Below are 24,881 nucleotides of genomic sequence, written 5' to 3'. Positions count from 1 at the left end.
GGGGCGCACGATACAGACGGCGGCAGGCACGGGAGCTCAGTTGTGCCGGTGACCGGGGGAGTGGACTGGCGGTGCCGGAGAGGGGTGGCTGTCACACTGCGAGCGCGCACTCAATCAGGAGGAGCTGCTGCGCTGTACATTATCCTGTGAACGCTACACAGGAGGCGGCTGTAAACCTCATCCTAAATAATATAGAGGAGATAATCGGTGTGTGTGCCCTGAGATATCGGGCCCCGATTTTCCCCCTAATCTGAAGGCCCCTACCTCCGTTGGCGTTGGAAAATAGGAGGGTTTGGCCCCCCTCCTTGCTGCTTCTTTTGCGGGCTGCTGTCCCTCTCCTCTCCCTGGGACACTGGGTTCTGGACTGGGCTGGCGCCGCTGCGCTTAATCTACTCATAGCTATGCCATTCATCCTGTGCTGTCTCACAAATATCTCATTGTTTTCCACCTCAGTTAATCATGCAGCACCCCAGAAATTCGGGAGCTACAGAGAAACTTAAAAAATATGCCAGAGAGGACCCTCCAGATGGTGGGAGAATGCTTAGGAATAATCCCACACAGGCTTCCCGCAAAGGTCGCCCATCAGATAGTAATGAAGAGGGGGAAGCAAGAAGGGTTAACTCTCAAACAAGCCTCTGAACAATTAATGCAGGCTATCTCCTTGACTAGATCCTCCCTTACGGAAAAAATAGAATATGTACACACTGAGGTGGGCCGCTTGAGACAAGATATGCAAACTATGGGGAAACGCATTACGGAAGTGGAAACGAGAGTGTCACAGATGGAAGACATTATCCCCCCCCATGGAGGCCAAATTGGCAAAAGTGGCTGGCTCCATAAACGCATGGAAACAAAAAGCGGACGATCTGGAAAATAGACTGCGTCGGAACAATATTCGGATTATTGGTTTACCAGAGCGTTCTGAGGGCCAACGCCCTGAAGAATTTCTAGAGGATTGGCTCAAAACCTCCTTGGGGGGTGAATTCTCCCCAACCTTCTCCGTGGAGAGGGCCCATAGAGTTCCCACGAGACCTCTTCCTCCCGGAGCCCCGCCAAGGCCTTTTCTAGCACGTCTTCTCAACAGTAAAGATAGAGATTCTATCCTGCGCCTGGCAAGGCAGAAGAGTCCCATTAAATTTCACAATGCTACGATTTCAATTTTCCCGGATTTTTCAGCGGAGCTTCAGAAACAAAGGGCACGCTTCATGGATATAAAGAAACAGCTCAGAGACCGCAACATTATATATTCCATGATCTATCCTGCTCGGTTGCGGGTTGTTTATGAAGGTGCCTCAGCGTTTTTTACTGATCCAGAGGAGGCAGCTGAGTGGCTGCGAACCCTTGGGGCAGCCAGCGCAACTTAATCCTAATGTACTGGTGCTGCCAATTGCATAATGGAGCCTTCTGTGAGCGCGTCGAATGTAACAACAATACCGAACACTGACACCAGTGAGGGTATCCCCGTTATTTCTTGTTCATGGGAGCACAGGACTAGGCTCCTATACTTTTTGGGTTTTTGCTCTATTTTTATTTTTTTCTTATGCTGGTTTCACTTGTTCTATATGCAGAAATAGGAGTGCAAGATGTTACTCCTATATTGTTTTAAGTTGTGGTTTTTCTCTTTTCTTGTTAAATTTAACCAGCCTCAGTAGGTATTTAAGTAAAAGCCGCCTTCGACACTGTTACAACCTTCTATGCGTAGTATGTGGACTCTTATTACTATTGTCACTACATATCATGTCCTTAACGGGTGGATATGGGGTCTGAGCTAATATGTATGACATGGAACATACGGGGTATTAAAACACCCCGAAAGAAAATTAAGGTGTTCTCTCAGATAAGACGGTACCATCCCCATATTGTGGTCCTGGTGGAGACACATTTGACCAGAGACACGGCCAAATATATACAGAAGCCTTGGGTTCAATGGCATGCTCACGCATTTCACACTAGTTACTCGAGAGGGGTGTCATTATTGGTACATAGAGACGTCCGTTGGGAGGCCCAGACGACTCGGCGGGACCTGGAGTGACGTTTTGTTTTTGTCCATGCATTAATTGATTCCCGTGAATATGTCATATTGTGTATTTACAACCCACCTCCGGCTAGTACCTCAGTACTTAAGATGGCAATGAGCTTTGCGTTAAATTACCCAGACGCACACGTTATTTGTATGGGTGACCTCAACCTAGTTATGGACAGTGATCTTGACAGACTGAGATTGGGAGATGGATCTCCTAGAGATCCCTTGCCCTTCCCCCCTTCTTTGGCTCCGACTCAATTGGCACTGTTCATGGAAAATAGTGGCTGGGTGGATCTATGGAGGATGCGCCACCAGGGAGAGAGGGGATATACCTGCCACTCATCCACTAAACGTACTCTCTCACGTATAGATTATATCTTTGGATCTGGCAACTTAGCGCAGTGGGTGGATGGTGTGGAACATGGTAATAGGGGAGTCTCGGATCATGGCCCAATTGTACTTAAACTCGTGTTTGGGAAAATGAATAATGGTAGAATATGGAAGTTAAATCCCTTTTGGCTTAAACTAATAAATTTGGATGATAGGACGGTTGGTCAATTGAACTGTTACATCCAATCCCACTCAGATCTTCAAAATATTAATTTTTTTTGGGATACACTTAAGGCATATTTAAGAGGCTGTCTATCTTCTACAATCTCTTATATCAAAAAGATAACGTCAAGGGAGGACGATGAGGTTGAACAACGACTGAGAAATGCTGAGGCCGCATATACGGCTGATCAGACTAATAACAATAGGATTGAGTGGCTGACTTTACAAAGATTGTATGCCCAACACTTGGACACTAAATCTAAGCGTAAACTTTTTTTCACGCGACAATCGTACTTTGAAATGGGGAATCAGGCGGGAAAATTCTTGGCCTACTTGGTGCGTAAACACAACACATCTAACATGATAATACAAATTCGCTCACCAGATAATTCATTAAATTCCACTACTGAGGAAATTCTTCAATGCTTTCATAATTACTATAGAGGATTGTATGAGTCTAAGAGTGGTTTTAATGTTTCTGATTGTCTAGGTTATTTATCCGACATAGCGTTCCCCACACTGAACTCCACCCAGCAGGCCTTTATGGATGCTGAGTTTACTCTGGAGGAAGTGGAGCAAGCTATAACAGATATGGCTTCTGGGAAGGCCCCTGGGCCGGATGGCTTCCCTGTAGAACTATATAAGAGATACCGGGAAATACTGGCTCCGCTCTTGCTGAAAGTATTTAAAGGGATATGGGAGGGTGGATGTCTACCTGATACTTTTTATGAGGCACATATTATCGTACTTAAGGAGGGGAAAGATCCTCTGGAATTTGGATCCTATCGTCCCATATCGCTGGTAAACGTGGATTATAAGATCTTTACTAAGATACTGGCTACTAGGCTGAACTCCATCATATTAGATATTATACATCCAGATCAAACAGGCTTTATGCCTGGTAAAAGTACATCTATAAATATTAGACGGGTTCAATCGGTGATCCAGTATAGCTCTTTACTACCAGATAATAGTTGGGCGCTGGCGTCGCTGGATGCGGCTAAGGCGTTCGACTCTCTTGAGTGGCCCTTCTTGTCTGCTTGTCTGCAGAGGTATGGCTTTGGGGAAAAGTTTTTAAATTGGGTTAGTGTATTATACGCGAAACCTAAAGCCCGCATAATCGTAAATGACTCTATGTCTGAGCAAATTTCACTGCACAGGGGAACCCGTCAGGGGTGTCCACTCTCCCCGGCCCTATTTGCTCTAGCGATAGAGGCATTGGCTATACGTCTACGTTCTGCCCCCGATATTGATGGTATTAGAATAGCGGACCGTACCGACATCATTAGTCTATATGCTGATCACATGATAGTATTCATGGACAAGGTAGAGGAAACGTTGCCAAAGGTAATAGATACCATAGACAAATTTAGTGGGTTCTCAGGCCTATATATTAATTGGGATAAATCTGCTCTACTACCTCTGTCCCAATCCCCAATATCTAATCTTAACACTCTTTCCCCATTGCCGGTAGTGTCTGAATTTAAACACTTAGGTATTTATATGTCCCGATGTAGCAGATCAGATCTACAACTTAATGTCCTTCCCTTGCTAGAATACGCCAAATCGAAATTTGCATCCTGGAGTAAACTTCCACTCTCTGTAGCGGGTCGTATTAATCTTATAAAAATTATTTTGCTCCCCAAATTCAACTATAGCCTTCAGCATAGCGCAGTAACTGTGCCCAAACTCTTTTTCACTAATTTAAACTCTTATGTTGCCTCGTTCGTGTGGGGGAAAAGTAGACCCAAACTTAAACTGACGACTCTGCAGAGACCTAAACAGGGGGGGGGAGCGGCATTGCCAGATTTCTTTTTATACTATGTAGAGGGGCAGGCCAAGGCACTCTGTCAGTGGATACCTCATGGCCGTCTCCCTAATTCTGAAAGCCACCTGGTTGGCTCTGTTGGTGCTGGATGTCCATTGGGTCTTCTAGTCAGGAAAGGTTAGTGCCCCCCGATTGTTGCCCATGATACGATTGGCACGATCTACTTGGAAGAAAATTAAAAGGGTCATCGGGTTCAGGGACATTGTGGCTGAGATGCCTCTATGGGATAACGGTTATTTCCCTGCACTAGTGAACCACCCGTCTGCAAATTTTTGGGTTTCCCACGGAGTCCTGTCAATGGGAGATTTGTATGATCAGGGGGTCTTTAGGTCCTTTGAACAGTTACAAGTTAAATATGATCTTCCAAGATCTCAATTCTTCCGATACCTGCAACTCAGATCTGCCATTCAGTCATTTGTCAGGAATGTGGGAACAAATTGTAACATTTCATCTTTACCCCTGATAGGTATTCTTAAGTCACAGGGACCTCAGGGCCTTATCTCGTCCCTATACACATATCTGCTGTCAACGGGAGTGAACTCAGTGGTGGACTCGGTGAGGGGCAAATGGGAGGGGCGTATTACTGATATACAGGACGAAGAGTGGGAGGATATTCTGGACTCCCCCCTCAGGGTCTCCCCATCGGTCAATAACAGGATGACTCAGCTGTATATACTCCACCAGTCATATTTGACCCCACTGAGACTCTTTCGGATGGGTCGGTACTCGACGTCAGACTGTTTGCGTTGCCACTCACCAGACGCTGACTTTATACATCTGATATGGCAGTGTCCCATTGTTCTTCACTACTGGAGGGAGGTGACGTCACTGTCAACCTCTGTACTGTCAATCCCGGTTCCTGTGGAACCTTTGGTCTGCTTGTTTGGAGTATGGGACGAGGAGACTTGGGACCATTATGTGGGGATCTTTTTGTGTGAAACTTTGTTTTTGGCACGAAAGTTGTTGGCGCTACGATGGATGGGGAGTTCACCCCTCTCCATTAGGTCCTGGATCGAGTTGGTGAATGCAGTTGTCCCCTATGAGCGCACTCTTTATCAGAACATGGGTTGCCCGGGCAAGTTCAACAAAATATGGGATAGATGGAACACCTCTCATCTCACCCTGTAACATGGCTGATAGACAAAACATGGTTTATCTGACCTTGTTCTGCAAGTGCTGCGCAGTGGAAGGGGGAAATACTATTCTGCTATCATTAAACGGCGGCTTAATAGTTTTAGAGGCTTGGTTTGGTTGTAGTTTAAAGAATCTATGTTAATAACTTTATGTTTGACTGTTTTATAATTATACACATGTGTTTTTCCTCTGTGAAATGATTGGCATATGTATGTGCTGTCTTTATTATCCTTTGTAATGTAACCATGCAGATCAATGACAAGGACAATATGTATGCTATACTTTATTTGTGTTTAAAAATAAACGAATTTAAAAAAAAAAAGTCTCCACATCTCTGCCACAAAGAACACATATACAGATCCACTAGTGTCCCTACCAGGGACACACACCCTGCTCCGCACACAGGCTATAGTCTACAGCCCCCTCCTCCGGAGTAATGTACAGTATGTAGTCAGCCACCGATTGGGCAAGTTCTCCCACTTATAGAGATGAGAGGCCTGTAACTGACACCATAGGTAGACCACAACTATGAGAATCAAAATGGGAAAACAAATCCTGAAAATCAACTTGTCTGATTTGGCAAGATTTATTTTGCAAATTAAGGAGGAAATAAGTATTTGGTCATTAATAAAATTTCATCTCAATACTTTGTAATATATCCTTTGCTGGCAATGACAGAGGTCAAACGTTTTCTGTAAGTCTTCACAAGGTTGCCACACACTATTGTTGGTATGTTGGCCCATTCCTCCATGCAGATCTCCTCTAGAGCAGTGATGTTTTGGGCCTATCGCTGGGCAACGCGGACTTTCAACTCCCTCCAAAGGTTTTCTATGGGTTTGAGATCTGGAGACTGGCTAGGCCACTCCAGGACCGTCATATGCTTCTTACGAAGCCACTCCTTCGTTGCCTTGGCGGTGTGCTTGGGATCATTATCATGCTGAAAGACCCAGCCACGTTTCATCTTCAATGCCCTTGCTGATGGAAGGAGTTTTGCACTCAAAATCTCACGATACATGGCCCCATTCACTCTTTCATGTACATGGATAAGTCTTCCTGGTCCGTTTGCAGAGAAACAGCCCCAAAGCATGATGTTGCCACCCCCATGCTTCACAGTAGGTATGGTGTTCTTTGGATACAACTCAGCATTCTGTCTCCTCCAAACACAACGAGTTTTGTTTCTACCAAACTGTTCTACTTTGGTTTCATCAGACCATTTGACATTCTCCCAATACTCTTCTGTATAATCCAAATGCTCTCTAGCAAACTTCAGATGGGCCCAGACATCTGCTGGCTTAAGCAGGGGGACATGTCTGGCACTGCAGGATCTGAGTCCCTGGCGGCGTAGTGTGTTACTGATAGTAGCCTTTGTTACGGTGGTCCCAGCAGGTCATTCACTAGCTCCCCCGTGTGGTTCAGGGATTTTTTTCTCATCATTCTTGTGATCATTTTGACCCCACAGGGTGAGATCTTGGAGGATACAGGTGTGTTATATACTACACCCCCCTTCTCCTCCAGTGTAATATATACTGTATACAGTCGGGGAGGATACAGGTGTGTTATATACTACACCCCCCTCCTACAGTGTAATAAATACTGTATACAGTCGGGGAGGATACAGGGGTGTTATATACTACACCCCCCTCCAGCAGTGTAATATATACTGTATACAGTCAGGGGGAGGATACAGGTGTGTTATATACTACACCCCCCTCCTACAGTGTAATAAATACTGTATACAGTCAGGGGGAGGATACAGGGGTGTTATATACTACATCCCCCTCCTACAGTGTAATATATACTGTATACAGTCAGGGGGAGGATACATGTGTGTTATATACTACATCCCCCTCCTACAGTGTAATATATACTGTATACAGTCGGGGAGGATACAGGTGTTATATACTACACCCCCCTCCTCCAGTGTAATATATACTGTATACAGTCGGGGAGGATACAGGTGTTATATACTACACCCCCCTCCTCCAGTGTAATATATACTGTATATAGTCAGAGGGAGGATACAGGGGTGTTATATACTACATCCCCCTCCTACAGAGTAACATATACTGTATACAGTCAGGGGGAGGATACATGTGTGTTATATACTACATCCCCCTCCTACAGTGTAATATATACTGTATACAGTCAGGAGGAGGATATAGGTGTGATATATACTACACCCCCCTCCTCCAGTGTAATATATACTGTATACAGTCAGGGGGAGGATACAGGTGTGTTATATACTACACCCCCCTCCTACAGTGTAATATATACTGTATACAGTCAGAGGGAGGATACAGGTGTGTTATATACTACACCCCCCTCCTCTAGTGTAATATATACTGTATACAGTCAGGGGGAGGATACATGTGTGTTATATACTACATCCCCCTCCTACAGTGTAATATATACTGTATACAGTCGGGGAGGATACAGGTGTTATATACTACACCCCCCTCCTCCAGTGTAATATATACTGTATATAGCCAGAGGGAGGATACAGGGGTGTTATATACTACATCCCCCTCCTACAGAGTAATATATACTGTATACAGTCAGGGGGAGGATACATGTGTGTTATATACTACACCCCCCTCCTCCAGTGTAATATATACTGTATACAGTCAGGAGGAGGATACAGGTGTGATATATACTACACCCCCCTCCTCCAGTGTAATATATACTGTATACAGTCAGGGGGAGGATACAGGTGTGTTATATACTACACCCCCTCCTCCAGTGTAATATATACTGTATACAGTCAGGAGGAGGATACAGGTGTGATATATACTACATCCCCCTCCTACAGTGTAATATATACTGTATACAGTCAGGAGGAGGATACAGGTGTGATATATACTACACCCCCCTCCTCCAGTGTAATATATACTGTATACAGTCAGGGGGAGGATACAGGTGTGTTATATACTACACACCCCTCCTCCAGTGTAATATATACTGTATACAGTCAGGGGGAGGATACAGGGGTGTTATATACTACACCCCCCTCCTCTAGTGTAATATATACTGTATACAGTCAGGGGAAGGATACAGGTGTTGTTGTGGATTCTGTTTGTGGGCTCCCTCTGGTGGTTACTGCTGGTACTGGGTGACTTTGGTGGGTTGCGGCCTTTGGTTTCCACCTGTCCATCAGAGGCTGGGTGTTTCCTATTTTACCTGGCCTTTCTGTCATTCCCTTGCCGGCTATCAATGTATTCAGATGTGCTCTGTTTGGTTCCTGCCTACCTGCTCCCAGATCTTTCAGGATAAGCTAAGTGCTGATTTTCAGTTGTTGGTTTTTTTGTCCAGCTTGCTTATTATGTCTCTATGCTAGCTGGTAGCTCTAGTGGACTGAGGTTCTCCCCATGTGCCATGAGTTGGCACATGGGTTCTTGTAATCTCAGGATGGTTTTTTTGATTAGGGTTTTTTGCTGACCGCTCAGTCCCCTTTTGTATCGTTCTGCTTTCTAGTTTACAGCGGGCCTCAATTTGCTAAAACTATATATATCATCTCTATGTGTGTGCCTTCCTCTCATTTCACCGTCAATACATGTGGGGGGCAACTATATCTTTTGGGGTTCATTCCGCTGGAGGCAAGTGAGGTCTTTATTTTCTCTGCAGTGCTAGTTAGCTCTTAGGCTGGTGCATGGCGTCTAGAACCAACGTAGGCACGCTCCCTGGCTATCTCTAGTTGCGTTTGTCAGGCGTAGGGCAGCGGTCAGCCCAGGTTCCATCACCCTAGAGCTCGTCCGTAATATATTTGTACTTTGCTTGTCCTGTGCTATCCCTAGCCATTGGGATTCATGACAGTATAGCCGGCCCACAAAGTGTTAATTGTTTGGGCTGAAGCAGGAGAAAGAAGTGTTTAAGGGAAATTTTTTTTTTTTTTTTTTTTCCCTTCAGAGTTTTGCTGCCTAGCCCTTAATTGCTGTCTAGCTGCTTCTTACCTCCTCTTAACCCTTGAATGGCTCTGATCTTAGCTGTTTAACATGGATGTCCAGAGTTTGGCTTCCAGCCTGAGTAATCTCGCGGCAAAAGTTCAAAACATACAGGATTTTGTTGTTCACACCCCCATGTCTGAACCTAGAATTCCTATTCCAGAGTTCTTTTCTGGAGATAGATCTACCTTCCTGAATTTCAGGAACAATTGTAAATTGTTTCTTTCTTTAAAATCTCGCTCCTCTGGAGACCCTGCTCAACAGGTCAAGATTGTAATATCTTTCCTGCGGGGCGACCCTCAGAATTGGGCATTTGCATTGGCACCAGGGGATCCTGCATTGCTCAGTGTGGATGCGTTTTTTCTGGCATTGGGATTGCTCTATGAGGAACCTAACCTGGAGATTCAGGCTGAAAAGGCTTTATTAGCCCTCTCTCAGGGGCATGATGAAGCGGAGATATATTGTCAGAAGTTTCGGAAATGGTCGGTGCTTACTCAGTGGAATGAGTGCGCCCTGGCTGCAAACTTCAGAAATGGTCTTTCTGAGGCCATTAAGGATATTATGGTGGGGTTCCCTACGCCTACAGGTCTGAATGAGTCTATGGCTATGGCCATTCAGATTGATCGGCGTTTACGGGAGCGCAAACCCGTGCACCAGTTGGCGGTGTCTTCTGAACAGGCACCTGAGACTATGCAATGTGATAGAATTCAGTCCAGAAGTGAACGGCAAAATTATAGGCGGAAAAATGGATTGTGTTTCTATTGTGGTGATTCAGCTCATGTTATATCAGCATGCTTTAAACGCACAAAAAGGGTTGATAAATCTTTTGCCATTGGTACTCTGCAGCCTAAGTTCATTTTGTCTGTGACTCTGATTTTTTCACTGTCTTCCATTTCCGTCGATGCCTATGTGGATTCGGGCGCTGCCCTGAGTCTTATGGATTGGTCATTTGCTAAACGCTGCGGTTTTAGTCTGGAGCCTCTGGAAGTTCCTATTCCTCTGAAGGGAATTGACTCTACACCATTGGCTATGAATAAACCGCAGTATTGGACACAAGTGACCATGCGCATGACTCCCGTTCATCAGGAGGTGATTCGCTTCCTTGTACTTTATAATTTACATGATGTACTAGTGCTTGGTCTGCCATGGTTACAAACTCATAATCCTGTCCTGGACTGGAAAACAATGTCTGTGTTAAGCTGGGGATGTCGGGGGGTTCATGATGATGCACCTCCGATTTCAATCGTTTCATCTACTCCTTCTGAGATCCCTGCGTTTTTGTCTGACTATAGGGATGTTTTTGAGGAGCCTAAGCTCAATTCGCTCCCTCCGCATAGAGATTGTGACTGTGCTATAGAATTGATTCCTGGCAGTAAGTTCCCTAAGGGTCGTTTATTTAATCTGTCACTGCCAGAGCATACTGCTATGCGGAATTATATTAAGGAGTCCTTGGAAAAGGGACATATTCGTCCATCTTCGTCCCCTCTGGGAGCAGGTTTTTTTTTTGTGGCTAAAAAAGATGGTTCCCTGAGGCCTTGTATAGATTATCGCCTTCTGAATAAGATTACAGTCAAGTATCAGTATCCATTGCCATTATTGACTGATTTGTTTGATCGCATTAAGGGGGCTAGGTGGTTCACTAAGATAGATCTTCGCGGTGCGTATAATCTGGTGCGGATAAAACAGGGTGATGAGTGGAAAACCGCATTTAATACGCCTGAGGGCCATTTTGAGTATTTGGTAATGCCTTTTGGACTCTCCAATGCTCCGTCAGTCTTTCAGTCCTTTATGCACAATATTTTCCGTGAATATCTGGATAAGTTTATGATTGTGTATTTGGATGATATTTTGGTGTTTTCTGATGACTGGGAGTCTCATGTTCTACAGGTCAGGAAGGTGTTTCAGGTTCTGCGGGCCAATTCTCTGTTTGTGAAGGGCTCAAAGTGTCTCTTCGGAGTCCAGAAGATTTCTTTTTTGGGGTACATTTTTTCTCCTTCTACTATTGAGATGGATCCCGTCAAGGTTCAGGCGATTTGTGACTGGACACAACCTACATCTGTTAAGAGCCTTCAGAAGTTCTTGGGGTTTGCTAATTTTTATCGTCGGTTCATTGCTAATTTTTCCAGTATTGTTAAACCTTTGACTGATTTGACTAAAAAGGGTGCTGATGTTGCTGATTGATCTCCTGCGGCCGTGGAGGCCTTTCAGGAACTTAAGCGCCGGTTTTCTTCTGCTCCTGTGTTGTGTCAACCAGATGTTTCACTTCCTTTTCAGGTTGAGGTTGATGCTTCCGAGATTGGAGCGGGGGCGGTTTTGTCACAGAGAAGTTCTAATGGCTCGGTGATGAAGCCATGTGCATTCTTCTCTAGAAAATTCTCGCCCGCCGAGCGCAATTATGATGTGGGTAATCGGGAGCTTTTGGCCATGAAGTGGGCATTTGAGGAGTGGCGTCATTGGCTTGAGGGTGCTAAACATCGTGTGGTGGTCTTGACTGATCACAAGAATCTCATTTACCTTGAGTCTGCCAGGCGTTTGAATCCTAGACAGGCTCGTTGGTCGTTGTTTTTTTCCCGTTTCAATTTCGTGGTTTCATACCTGCCAGGTTCAAAGAATGTGAAGGCAGATGCTCTTTCCAGGAGTTTTGTGCCTGACTCTCCTGGAGACTCTGGGCCTACTGGTATCCTTAGGGATGGGGTAATATTGTCCGCCGTATCCCCAGACTTGCGACGTGCATTGCAGGAGTTTCAGGTGGATAAACCGGATCGTTGTCCACCAGAAAGACTGTTTGTTCCGGATGATTGGACCAGTAGAGTCATCTCCGAGGTCCATTCTTCTGTGTTGGCTGGTCATCCTGGAATATTTGGTACTAGAGACTTGGTGGCCAGGTCTTTTTGGTGGCCTTCCTTGTCTAGGGATGTGCGTACCTTTGTGCAGTCTTGTGAAGTGTGTGCTCGAGCTAAGCCTTGCTGTTCTCGGGCCAGTGGGTTGTTGTTATCCTTGCCCATCCCGAAGAGGCCTTGGACGCACATTTCCATGGATTTTATTTCTGATCTCCCGGTTTCACAGAAAATGTCCGTTATCTGGGTTGTGTGTGACCGCTTTTCTAAGATGGTTCATTTGGTGCCCTTGCCTAAGTTGCCTTCCTCCTCTGAGTTGGTTCCTTTATTTTTTCAGAACGTGGTTCGTTTGCATGGGATTCCGGAGAATATCGTTTCTGACAGGGGATCCCAGTTTGTGTCTAGATTTTGGCGGACGTTTTGTGCCAAGATGGGCATTGATTTGTCTTTCTCGTCTGCATTCCATCCTCAGACGAATGGCCAGACGGAGCGAACTAATCAGACCTTGGAAACTTATTTGAGGTGTTTTGTTTCTGCTGATCAAGATGACTGGGTTGCTTTTTTGCCACTGGCCGAATTTGCTCTTAATAATCGGGCTAGTTCGGCCACGTTGGTTTCTCCTTTTTTTTTGTAATTCGGGGTTTCATCCTCGTTTTTCCTCTGGTCAGGTGGAGCCTTCGGATTGTCCTGGAGTGGACGTGGTGGTGGACAGGCTACATCAGATTTGGAATCAGGTGGTGGACAATTTGAAGTTATCTCAGGAGAAGACTCAGCAGTTTGCTAATCGCCGTCGCCGCGTGGGTCCCCGACTTCTTGTTGGGGATTTGGTGTGGTTGTCTTCTCGTTTTGTCCCTATGAAGGTCTCTTCTCCTAAGTTCAAGCCTCGGTTCATCGGTCCTTATAGGATCTCGGAGATTCTTAACCCTGTATCTTTTCGTTTGGATCTCCCAGCATCGTTTGCTATTCATAATGTGTTCCATCGGTCGTTGTTGCGGAGGTATGAGGTGCCCGTTGTTCCTTCGGTTGAGCCTCCTGCTCCGGTGCTGGTGGAGGGAGAATTGGAGTATGTTGTTGAGAAGATCTTGGATTCTCGTGTTTCCAGACGCAAACTCCAGTATTTGGTTAAGTGGAAGGGTTATGGTCAGGAGGATAATTCCTGGGTGGTCGCCTCCGATGTTCATGCGACTGATTTGGTCCGCGCCTTCCATAGAGCTCACCCTGATCGCCCTGGGGGTTCTCGTGAGGGTTCGGTGACCCCTCCTCAAGGGGGGGGTACTGTTGTGGATTCTGTTTGTGGGCTCCCTCTGGTGGTTACTGCTGGTACTGGGTGACTTTGGTGGGTTGCGGCCTTTGGTTTCCACCTGTCCATCAGTGGCTGGGTGTTTCCTATTTTACCTGGCCTTTCTGTCATTTCCCTTGCCGGCTATCAATGTATTCAGATGTGCTCTGTTTGGTTCCTGCCTACCTGCTCCCAGATCTTTCAGGATAAGCTAAGTGCTGATTTTCAGTTGTTTGGTTTTTTGTCCAGCTTGCTTATTATGTCTCTATGCTAGCTGGTAGCTCTAGTGGACTGAGGTTCTCCCCATGTGCCATGAGTTGGCACATGGGTTCTTGTAATCTCAGGATGGTTTTTTGATTAGGGTTTTTTGCTGACCGCTCAGTCCCCTTTTGTATCGTTCTGCTTTCTAGTTTACAGCGGGCCTCAATTTGCTAAAACTATATATATCATCTCTATGTGTGTGCCTTCCTCTCATTTCACCGTCAATACATGTGGGGGGAAACTATATCTTTTGGGGTTCATTCCGCTGGAGGCAAGTGAGGTCTTTATTTTCTCTGCAGTGCTAGTTAGCTCTTAGGCTGGTGCGTGGCGTCTAGAACCAACGTAGGCACGCTCCCTGGCTATCTCTAGTTGCGTTTGTCAGGCGTAGGGCAGCGGTCAGCCCAGGTTCCATCACCCTAGAGCTCGTCCGTAATATATTTGTACTTTGCTTGTCCTGTGCTATCCCTAGCCATTGGGATTCATGACAAGGTGTGTTACATACTACATCCTCCTCCGGTGTAATATATACTGTATACAGTCAGGGGAAGGATACAGGGGTGTTATATACTACACCCCCCTCCTCCAGTGTAATATATACTGTATACAGTCAGGGGGACGATACATGTGTGTTATATACTACACCCCCCTCCTCCGGTGGTGTAATATATACTGTATACAGTCAGGGGGAGGATACAGGGGTGTTATATACTACAACCCCCTCCTCGAGTGTAATATATACTGTATACAGTCAGGGGGAGGATACAGGGGTGTTATATACTACATCCCCCTCCTCCAGTGTAATATATACTGTATACAGTCAGGGGGAGGATACCGGTGTGTCATATACTACACTCCCCTCCTCCTCCAGTGAAATATATACTGTACACAGTCAGGGGGAGGATACAGGTGTGTTATTTACTACATCCCCCTCCTCCAGTGTAATATATAGTGTATACAGTCAGGAGGAGGATACAAGGGTGTTATATACTACACCCCCCTCCTCCAGTGTAATATATACTGTATACAGTCAGGGGGAGGATACAGGTGTGTTCTATACTACACCCCCCTCCTCCAGTGTAATATATACTGTATACAGTCAGGAGGAGGATACAGGTGTGTTATATACTACACCCCCCTCCTCCAATGTAATATATACTGTACACAGTCAGGGGGAGGATACAGGTGTTATATACTACACCCCCCCCTCCGGTATAATATATACTGTATACAGTTAGGGGGAGGATACAGGTGTGTTATATACTTCATACCACTCCTCTGGTGTAATATATACTGTATACAGTCAGGGGGAGGATACAGGTGTGTTCTATACTACACCCCCCTCCTCCAATGTAATATATACTGTATACAGTCAGGGGGAGGATACAGGTGTTATATACTACACCCCCCTCCTCCAGTGTAATATATAGTGTATACAGTCAGGGGGAGGATACAGGTGTGTTATATACTACATCCCCCTCCTCCAGTGTAATATATACTGTATACAGTCAGGGGGAGGATACAGGTGTGTTATATACTACATCCCCCTCCTCCAGTGTAATATATACTGTATAGTGTCAGGGGGAGGATACAGGTGTGTTATATACTACACACCCCTCCTCCAGTGTAATATATACTGTATACAGTCAGGGGGAGGATACAGGTGTGTTATATACTACACCCCCCTCCTCCAGTGTAATATATACTGTATACAGTCAGGGGGAGGATACAGGTGTGTTATATACTACACCCCCCTCCTCCAGTATAATATATACAGTCAGGGGGAGGATACAGGTGTGTTATATACTACACCCCCCTCCTCCAGTGTAATATATACTTTATACAGTCAGGGGGAGGATACAGGTGTGTTATATACTGCTCCCCCCTGCTCCAGTGTAATATATACTGTATACAGTCAGGGGAAGGATACAGGTGTGTTATATACTACACCCCCTCCTCCAGTGTAATATATACTTTATACAGTCAGGGGGAGGATACAGGTGTGTTATATACTACACCCCCCTCCTCCAGTGTAATACATACTGTATACATCAGGGGGAGGATACAGGTATGTTATATACTACACCCCCCTCCTCCAGTGTAATACATACTGTATACATCAGGAGGAGGATACAGGTGTGTTATATACTACACCCCCCTCCTCCAGTGTAATATATAATGTATACAGTCAGGGGGAGGATACAGGTGTTATATACTACACCCCCCTCCTCCGGTATAATATATACTGTATACAGTCAGGGGGAGGATACAGGTGTGTTATATACTTCATCCCCCTCCTCTGGTGTAATATATACTGTATACAGTCAGGAGGAGGATACAGGGGTGTTATATACTACACTCCCCTCTGTATACAGTGTAATATATACTGTATACAGTCAGGGGGAGGATACAGGTGTGTTATATACTACATCCCCCTCCTCCAGTGTAATATATACTGTATACAGTCAGGGGGAGGATACAGGTGTGTTCTATACTACACCCCCCTCCTCCAATGTAATATATACTGTATACAGTCAGGGGGAGGATACAGGTGTTATATACTACACCCCTCTCCTCCAGTGTAATATATAGTGTATACAGTCAGGGGGAGGATACAGGTGTGTTATATACTACATCCCCCTCCTCCAGTGTAATATATACTGTATATAGTCAGGGGGAGGATACAGGTGTGTCATATACTACACCCCCCTCCTCCGGTGTAATATATACTGTATACAGTCAGGAGGAGGATACAGGTGTGTTATATACTACACCCCCCTCCTCCGGTGTAATATATACTGTATACAGTCAGGAGGAGGATACAGGTGTGTTATATACTACACCCCCCTCTTCCTCCAGTGTAATATATACTGTATACAGTCAGGGGGAGGATACAGGGGTGTTATATACTACACCCCCCTCCTTCAGTGTAATATGTATACTGTATACAGTCAGGGGGAGGATACAGGGGTGTTATATACTACACCCCCCTCCTCCAGTGTAATATATATACTGTATACAGTCAGGGGGAGGATACAGGTGTGTTATATACTACATCCCCCTCCTCCAGTGTAATATATACTGTATAGTGTCAGGGGGAGGATACAGGTGTGTTATATACTACACCCCCTCCTCCAGTGTAATATATATACTGTATACAGTCAGGGGGAGGATACAGGTGTGTTATATACTACACCCCCCTCCTCCGGTGTAATATATACTGTAAACAGTCAGGGGGAGGATACAGGTGTTATATACTACACCCCCTCCTCCAGTGTAATATACACTGTATACAGTCAGGGGGAGGATACAGGTGTGTTATATACTACACCCCCCTCCTCCAGTGTAATATATACTGTATACAGTCAGGGGGAGGATACAGGTGTGTTATATACTACACCCCCCTCCTCCAGTGTAATATATACTGTATACAGTCAGGGGGAGGATACAGGTGTGTTATATACTACACACCCTCCTCCAGTGTAATATATACTGTATACAGTCAGGGGGAGGATACAGGTGTGTTATATACTACACCCCCCTCCTCCAGTGTAATATATACTGTATACAGTCAGGGGGAGGATACAGGTGTGTTATATACTACACCCCCCTCCTCCGGTGTAATATATACTGTATACAGTCAGGAGGAGGATACAGGGGTGTTATATACTACACCCCCCTCCTCCAGTGTAATATATACTGTATACAGTCAGGGGGAGGATACAGGTGCTATATACTACACCCCCCTCCTCCAGTGTAATATATACTGTATACAGTCAGGGGGAGGATACAGGTGTGATATATACTACACCCCCCTCCTCCGGTATAATATACACTGTATACAGTCAGGGGGAGGATACAGGTGTGTTATATACTACACCCCCCTCCTCCAGTGTAATATATACTGCATACAGTCAGGGGGAGGATACAGGTGCTATATACTACACCCCCCTCCTCCAGTGTAATACATACTGTATACAGTCAGGGGGAGGATACAGGTGTGATATATACTACACCCCCCTCCTCTAGTGTAATATATACTGTATACAGTCAGGGGAGGATACAGGGGTGTTATATACTACACCCCCCTCCTCTAGTGTAATATATACTGTATACAGTCAGAGGGAGGATACAGGGGTGTTATATACTACATCCCCCTCCTCCAGTGTAATATATACTGTATACAGTCAGGGGGAGGATACAGGTGTGTTATATACTACACCCCCCTCCTCTAGTGTAATATATACTGTATACAGTCAGGGGGAGGATACAGGTGTTATATACTACACCCCCTCCTCCAGTGTAATATATACTGTATACAGTCAGGGGGAAGATACAGGTGTTATATACTACACCCCCCTCCTCTAGTGTAATATATACTGTATACAGTCAGAGGGAGGATACAGGTGTGTTATATACTACACCCCCCTCCTCCTCCAGTGTAATATATACTATATACAGTCAGGGGGAGGATACAGGGGTGTTATATACTACACCCCCCTCCTCCAGTGTAATATATACTGTATACAGTCAGAGGGAGGATACAGGTGTGTTATATACTACACCCCCCTCCTCCTCCAGTGTAATATATACTATATACAGTCAGGGGGAGGATACAGGGGTGTTATATACTACACCCCCCTCCTCCAGTGTAATATATACTGTATACAGTCAGGGGGAGGATACAGGGGTGTTATATACTACACCCCCCTCCTCCAGTGTAATATATACTGTATACAGTCAGGAGGAGGATACAGGTGTGTTATATACTACACCCCCCTCCTCCAGTGTAATATATACTGTATACAATCAGGAGGAGGATACAGGTGTGTTATATACTACACCCCCCTCCTCCAGTGTAATATATACTGTATACAGTCAGGGGGAGGATACAGGTGCTATATACTACACCCCCCTCCTCCAGTGTAATATATACTGTATACAGTCAGGAGGAGGATACAGGTGTGTTATATACTACACCCCCCTCCTCCAGTGTAATATATACTGTATACAGTCAGGGGGAGGATACAGGTGTGTTATATACTACACCCCCCTCCTCCAGTGTAATATATACTGTATACAGTCAGGGGGAGGATACAGGTGTGTTATATACTACACCCCCCTCCTCCAGTGTAATATATACTGTATACAGTCAGGGGGAAAATACAGGTTTGTTATATACTACACCCCCCTCCTCTAGTGTAATATATACTGTATACAGTCAGGGGGAGGATACAGGTGCTATATACTACACCCCCCTCCTCCAGTGTAATATATACTGTATACAGTCAGGGGGAGGATACAGGTGTGATATATACTACACCCCCCTCCTCTAGTGTAATATATACTGTATACAGTCAGGGGAGGATACAGGGGTGTTATATACTACACCCCCCTCCTCTAGTGTAATATATACTGTATACAGTCAGAGGGAGGATACAGAAGTGTTATATACTACATCCCCCTCCTCCAGTGTAATATATACTGTATACATTCAGGGGGAGAATACAGGTGTGTTATATACTACACCCCCCTCCTCTAGTGTAATATATACTGTATACAGTCAGGGGGAGGATACAGGTGTTATATACTACACCCCCTCCTCCAGTGTAATATATACTGTATACAGTCAGGGGGAAGATACAGGTGTTATATACTACACCCCCCTCCTCTAGTGTAATATATACTGTATACAGTCAGAGGGAGGATACAGGTGTGTTATATACTACACCCCCCTCCTCCTCCAGTGTAATATATACTATATACAGTCAGGGGGAGGATACAGGGGTGTTATATACTACACCCCCCTCCTCCAGTGTAATATATACTGTATACAGTCACAGGGAGGATACAGGTGTGTTATATACTACACCCCCCTCCTCCTCCAGTGTAATATATACTATATACAGTCAGGGGGAGGATACAGGGGTGTTATATACTACACCCCCCTCCTCCAGTGTAATATATACTGTATACAGTCAGGAGGAGGATACAGGTGTGTTATATACTACACCCCCCTCCTCCAGTGTAATATATACTGTATACAGTCAGGAGGAGGATACAGGTGTGTTATATACTACACCCCCCTCCTCCAGTGTAATATATACTGTATACAGTCAGGGGGAGGATACAGGTGTGTTATATACTACACCCCCCTCCTCCAGTGTAATATATACTGTATACAGTCAGGGGGAGGATACAGGGGTGTTATATACTACACCCCCCTCCTCCAGTGTAATATATACTGTATACAGTCAGGGGGAGGATACAGGTGTGTTATATACTACACCCCCCTCCTCCGGTGTAATATATACTGTATACAGTCAGGGGGAAGATACAGGGGTTATATTCTACACCCCCCTCCTCCAGTGTAATATATACTGTATACAGTCAGGGGGAGGATACAGGTGTGTTATATACTACACCCCCCTCCTCCAGTGTAATATATACTGTATACAGTCAGGGGGAGGATACAGGTGTGTTATATACTACACCCCCCTTCTCCAGTGTAATATATACTGTATACAGTCAGGGGGAGGATACAGGTGTGTTATATACTACACCCCCCTCCTCTAGTGTAATATATACTGCATACAGTCAGGAGGAGGATACAGGTGTGTTATATACTACACCCCCCTCCTCTAGTGTAATATATACTGTATACAGTCAGGGGGAGGATACAGGTGTGTTATATACTACACCCCCCTCCTCCAGTGTAATATATACTGCATACAGTCAGGAGGAGGATACAGGTGTGTTATATACTACACCCCCCTCCTCCAGTGTAATATATAGTGTATACAGTCAGGGGGAGGATACAGGTGTGTCATATACTACACCCCCCTCCTCCTCCAGTGTAATATATACTGTATACAGTTAGGAAAAGGATACAGGTGTGTTATATACTACACCCCCCTCCTCCAGTGTAATATATACTGTATACAGTCAGGGGGAGGATACAGGTGTGTTATATACTACATCCCCCTCCTCCTCCAGTGTAATATATACTGTATACAGTCAGGGGGAGGATACAGGTGTGTTATATACTGCACCCCCTCCTCCTCCAGTATAATATATACTGTACACAGTCAGGGGGAGGATACAGGTGTGTTATATACTACACCCCCCTCCTCCAGTGTAATATATACTGTATACAGTCAGGAGGAGGATACAGGTGTGTTATATACTACATCCCCCTCCTTCGGTGTAAAATATACTGTATACAGTCAGGGGGAAGATACAGGGGTTATATACTACACCCCCCTCCTCCAGTGTAATATATACTGTATACAGTCAGGGGGAGGATACAGGTGTGTTATATACTACACCCCCCTCCTCCAGTGTAATATATACTGTATACAGTCAGGGGGAGGATACAGGTGTGTTATATACTACACCCCCCTTCTCCAGTGTAATATATACTGTATACAGTCAGGGGGAGGATACAGGGGTGTTACATACTACATCCCCCTCCTTCAGTGTAATATATACTGTATACAGTCAGGGGGAGGATACAGGTGTGTTATATACTACACCCCCCTTCTCCAGTGTAATATATACTGTATACAGTCAGGGGGAGGATACAGGGGTGTTATATACTACATCCCCCTCCTCCAGTGTAATATATACTGTATACAGTCAGGGGGAGGATACAGGTGTGTTATATACTACACCCCCCTCCTCTAGTGTAATATATACTGCATACAGTCAGGAGGAGGATACAGGTGTGTTATATACTACACCCCCCTCCTCTAGTGTAATATATACTGTATACAGTCAGGGGGAGGATACAGGTGTGTTATATACTACACCCCCCTCCTCCAGTGTAATATATACTGCATACAGTCAGGAGGAGGATACAGGTGTGTTATATACTACACCCCCCTCCTCCAGTGTAATATATAGTGTATACAGTCAGGGGGAGGATACAGGTGTGTCATATACTACACCCCCTCCTCCTCCAGTGTAATATATACTGTATACAGTTAGGAAAAGGATACAGGTGTGTTATATACTACACCCCCCTCCTCCAGTGTAATATATACTGTATACAGTCAGGGGGAGGATACAGGTGTGTTATATACTACATCCCCCTCCTCCTCCAGTGTAATATATACTGTATACAGTCAGGGGGAGGATACAGGTGTGTTATATACTACACCCCCCTCCTCCTCCAGTATAATATATACTGTACACAGTCAGGGGGAGGATACAGGTGTGTTATATACTACACCCCCCTCCTCGGGTGTAATATATACTGCATACAGTAGTCAGGAGGAGGATACAATTGTGTTATATACTACACCGCCTTCCTCCAGTGTAATATATACTGTATACAGTCAGGGAGAGGATACAGTTGTGTTATAAACTACACCTCCCTCCTCCAGTGTAATATATACTGTATACAGTCAGGGGGAGGATACAGGTGTTATATACTACACCCCCCTCCTCCAGTGTAATATATACTGTATACAGTCAGGAGGAGGATACAGGTGTGTTATATACTACACCCCCCTCCTCCAGTGTAATATATACTGTATACAGTCAGAGGGAGGATACAGGTGTGTTATATACTACACCCCCCTCCTCCTCCAGTGTAATATATACTATATACAGTCAGGGGGAGGATACAGGGGTGTTATATACTACACCCCCCTCCTCCAGTGTAATATATACTGTATACAGTCAGGAGGAGGATACAGGTGTGTTATATACTACACCCCCTCCTCCTCCAGTGTAATATATACTGTATACAGTCAGGGGGAGGATACAGGTGTGTTATATACTACACCCCCCTCCTCCAGTGTAATATATACTGTATACAGTCAGGAGGAGGATACAGGTGTGTTATATACTACACCCCCCTCCTCCAGTGTAATATATACTGTATACAGTCAGGGGGAGGATACAGGTGTTATATACTACACCCCCCTCCTCCAGTGTAATATATACTGTATACAGTCAGGAGGAGGATACAGGTGTGTTATATACTACACCCCCCTCCTCCGGTGTAATATATACTGTATACAGTCAGGGGGAGGATACAGGTGTGTTATATACTACATCCCCCTCCTACAGAGTAATATATACTGTATACAGTCGGGGAGGATACAGGTGTGTTATATACTACACCCCTCTCCTCCAGTGTAATATATACTCTATACAGTCAGGGGGAGGATACAGGTGTGTTATATACTACACCCCCCTCCTCCAGTGTAATATATACTGTATACAGTCAGGGGGAGGATACAGGTGTGTTATATACTACATCCCCCTCCTACAGAGTAATATATACTGTATACAGTCGGGGAGGATACAGGTGTGTTATATACTACACCCCTCTCCTCCAGTGTAATATATACTCTATACAGTCAGGGGGAGGATACAGGTGTGTTATATACTACACCCCCTCCTCCAGTGTAATATATACTGTATACAGTCAGGGGGAGGATACAGGTGTGTTATATACTACATCCCCCTCCTACAGTGTAATATATACTGTATACAGTCAGGAGGAGGATACAGGTGTGTTATATACTACACCGCCCTCCTCCAGTGTAATATATACTGTATACAGTCAGGGGGAGGATACAGGTGTGTTATATACTACACCCCCCTCCTCCAGTGTAATATATACTGTATACAGTCAGGGGGAGGATACAGGTGTTATATACTACACCCCCCTCCTCCAGTGTAATATATACTGTATACAGTCAGGAGGAGGATACAGGTGTGTTATATACTACACCCCCCTCCTCCAGTGTAATATATACTGTATACAGTCAGGAGGAGGATACAGGTGTGTTATATACTACACCCCCCTCCTCCTCCAGTGTAATATATACTGTATACAGTCAGGGGGAGGATACAGGGGTGTTATATACTACATCCCCCTCCTCCTCCAGTGTAATATATACTGTATACAGTCAGGAGGAGGATACAGGTGTGTTATATACTACACCCCCCTCCTCCAGTGTAATATATACTGTATACAGTCAGGGGGAGGATACAGGTGTGTTATATACTACACCCCCCTCCTCCGGTGTAATATATACTGTATACAGTCAGGAGGAGGATACAGGTGTGTTATATACTACACCCCCCTCCTCCGGTGTAATATATACTGTATACAGTCAGGAGGAGGAGACAGGTGTGTTATATACTACATCCCCCTCCTCCAGTGTAATATATACTGTATACAGTCAGGAGGAGGATACAGGTGTGTTATATACTACACCCCCCTCCTCCAGTGTAATATATACTGTATACAGTCAGGAGGAGGATACAGGTATGTTATATACTACACCCCCTCCTCCAGTGTAATATATACTGTATACAGTCAGGGGGAGGATACAGGTGTGTTATATACTACATCCCCCTCCTCCTCCAGTGTAATATATACTGTATACAGTCAGGGGGAGGATACAGGTGTGTTATATACTACACCCCCCTCCTCCTCCAGTATAATATATACTGTACACAGTCAGGGGGAGGATACAGGTGTGTTATATACTACACCCCCCTCCTCGGGTGTAATATATACTGCATACAGTCAGGAGGAGGATACAGGTGTGTTATATACTACATCCCCCTCCTCCAGTGTAATATATACTGTATACAGTCAGGGGGAGGATACAGGTGTGTTATATACTACACCCCCCTCCTCCAGTGTAATATATACTGTATACAGTCAGGAGGAGGATACAGGTGTGTTATATACTACATCCCCCTCCTCCTCCAGTGTAATATATACTGTATACAGTCAGGGGGAGGATACAGGTGTGTTATATACTACACCCCCCTCCTCCAGTGTAATATATACTGTATACAGTCAGGAGGAGGATACAGGTGTGTTATATACTACACCCCCCTCCTCCAGTGTAATATATACTGTATACAGTCAGGGGGAGGATACAGGGGTTATATACTACACCCCCCTCCTCCAGTGTAATATATACTGTATACAGTCAGGGGGAGGATACAGGTGTGTTATATACTACATCCCCCTCCTCCTCCAGTGTAATATATACTG

At 45.0% G+C, this 24,881-nt stretch overlaps 1 protein-coding gene across 7 annotated transcripts in view; it reads right to left on the bottom strand.

Moving 5' to 3' along the window:
* The window catches only part of MINK1 (misshapen like kinase 1), a 138,830-nt gene that overhangs the window by 85,798 nt on the left and 28,151 nt on the right, over positions 1-24,881 (bottom strand). The window lies entirely within an intron of this gene.

The sequence above is a fragment of the Ranitomeya variabilis genome, chromosome 5 (genome assembly GCF_051348905.1).
Source record: "Ranitomeya variabilis isolate aRanVar5 chromosome 5, aRanVar5.hap1, whole genome shotgun sequence".
In the NCBI taxonomy this organism is placed as follows: Eukaryota; Metazoa; Chordata; class Amphibia; order Anura; family Dendrobatidae; genus Ranitomeya; species Ranitomeya variabilis.
The sequence above is the reverse complement of the archived record's forward strand: the minus strand, read 5'-3'. Positions and strand labels throughout refer to the sequence as shown.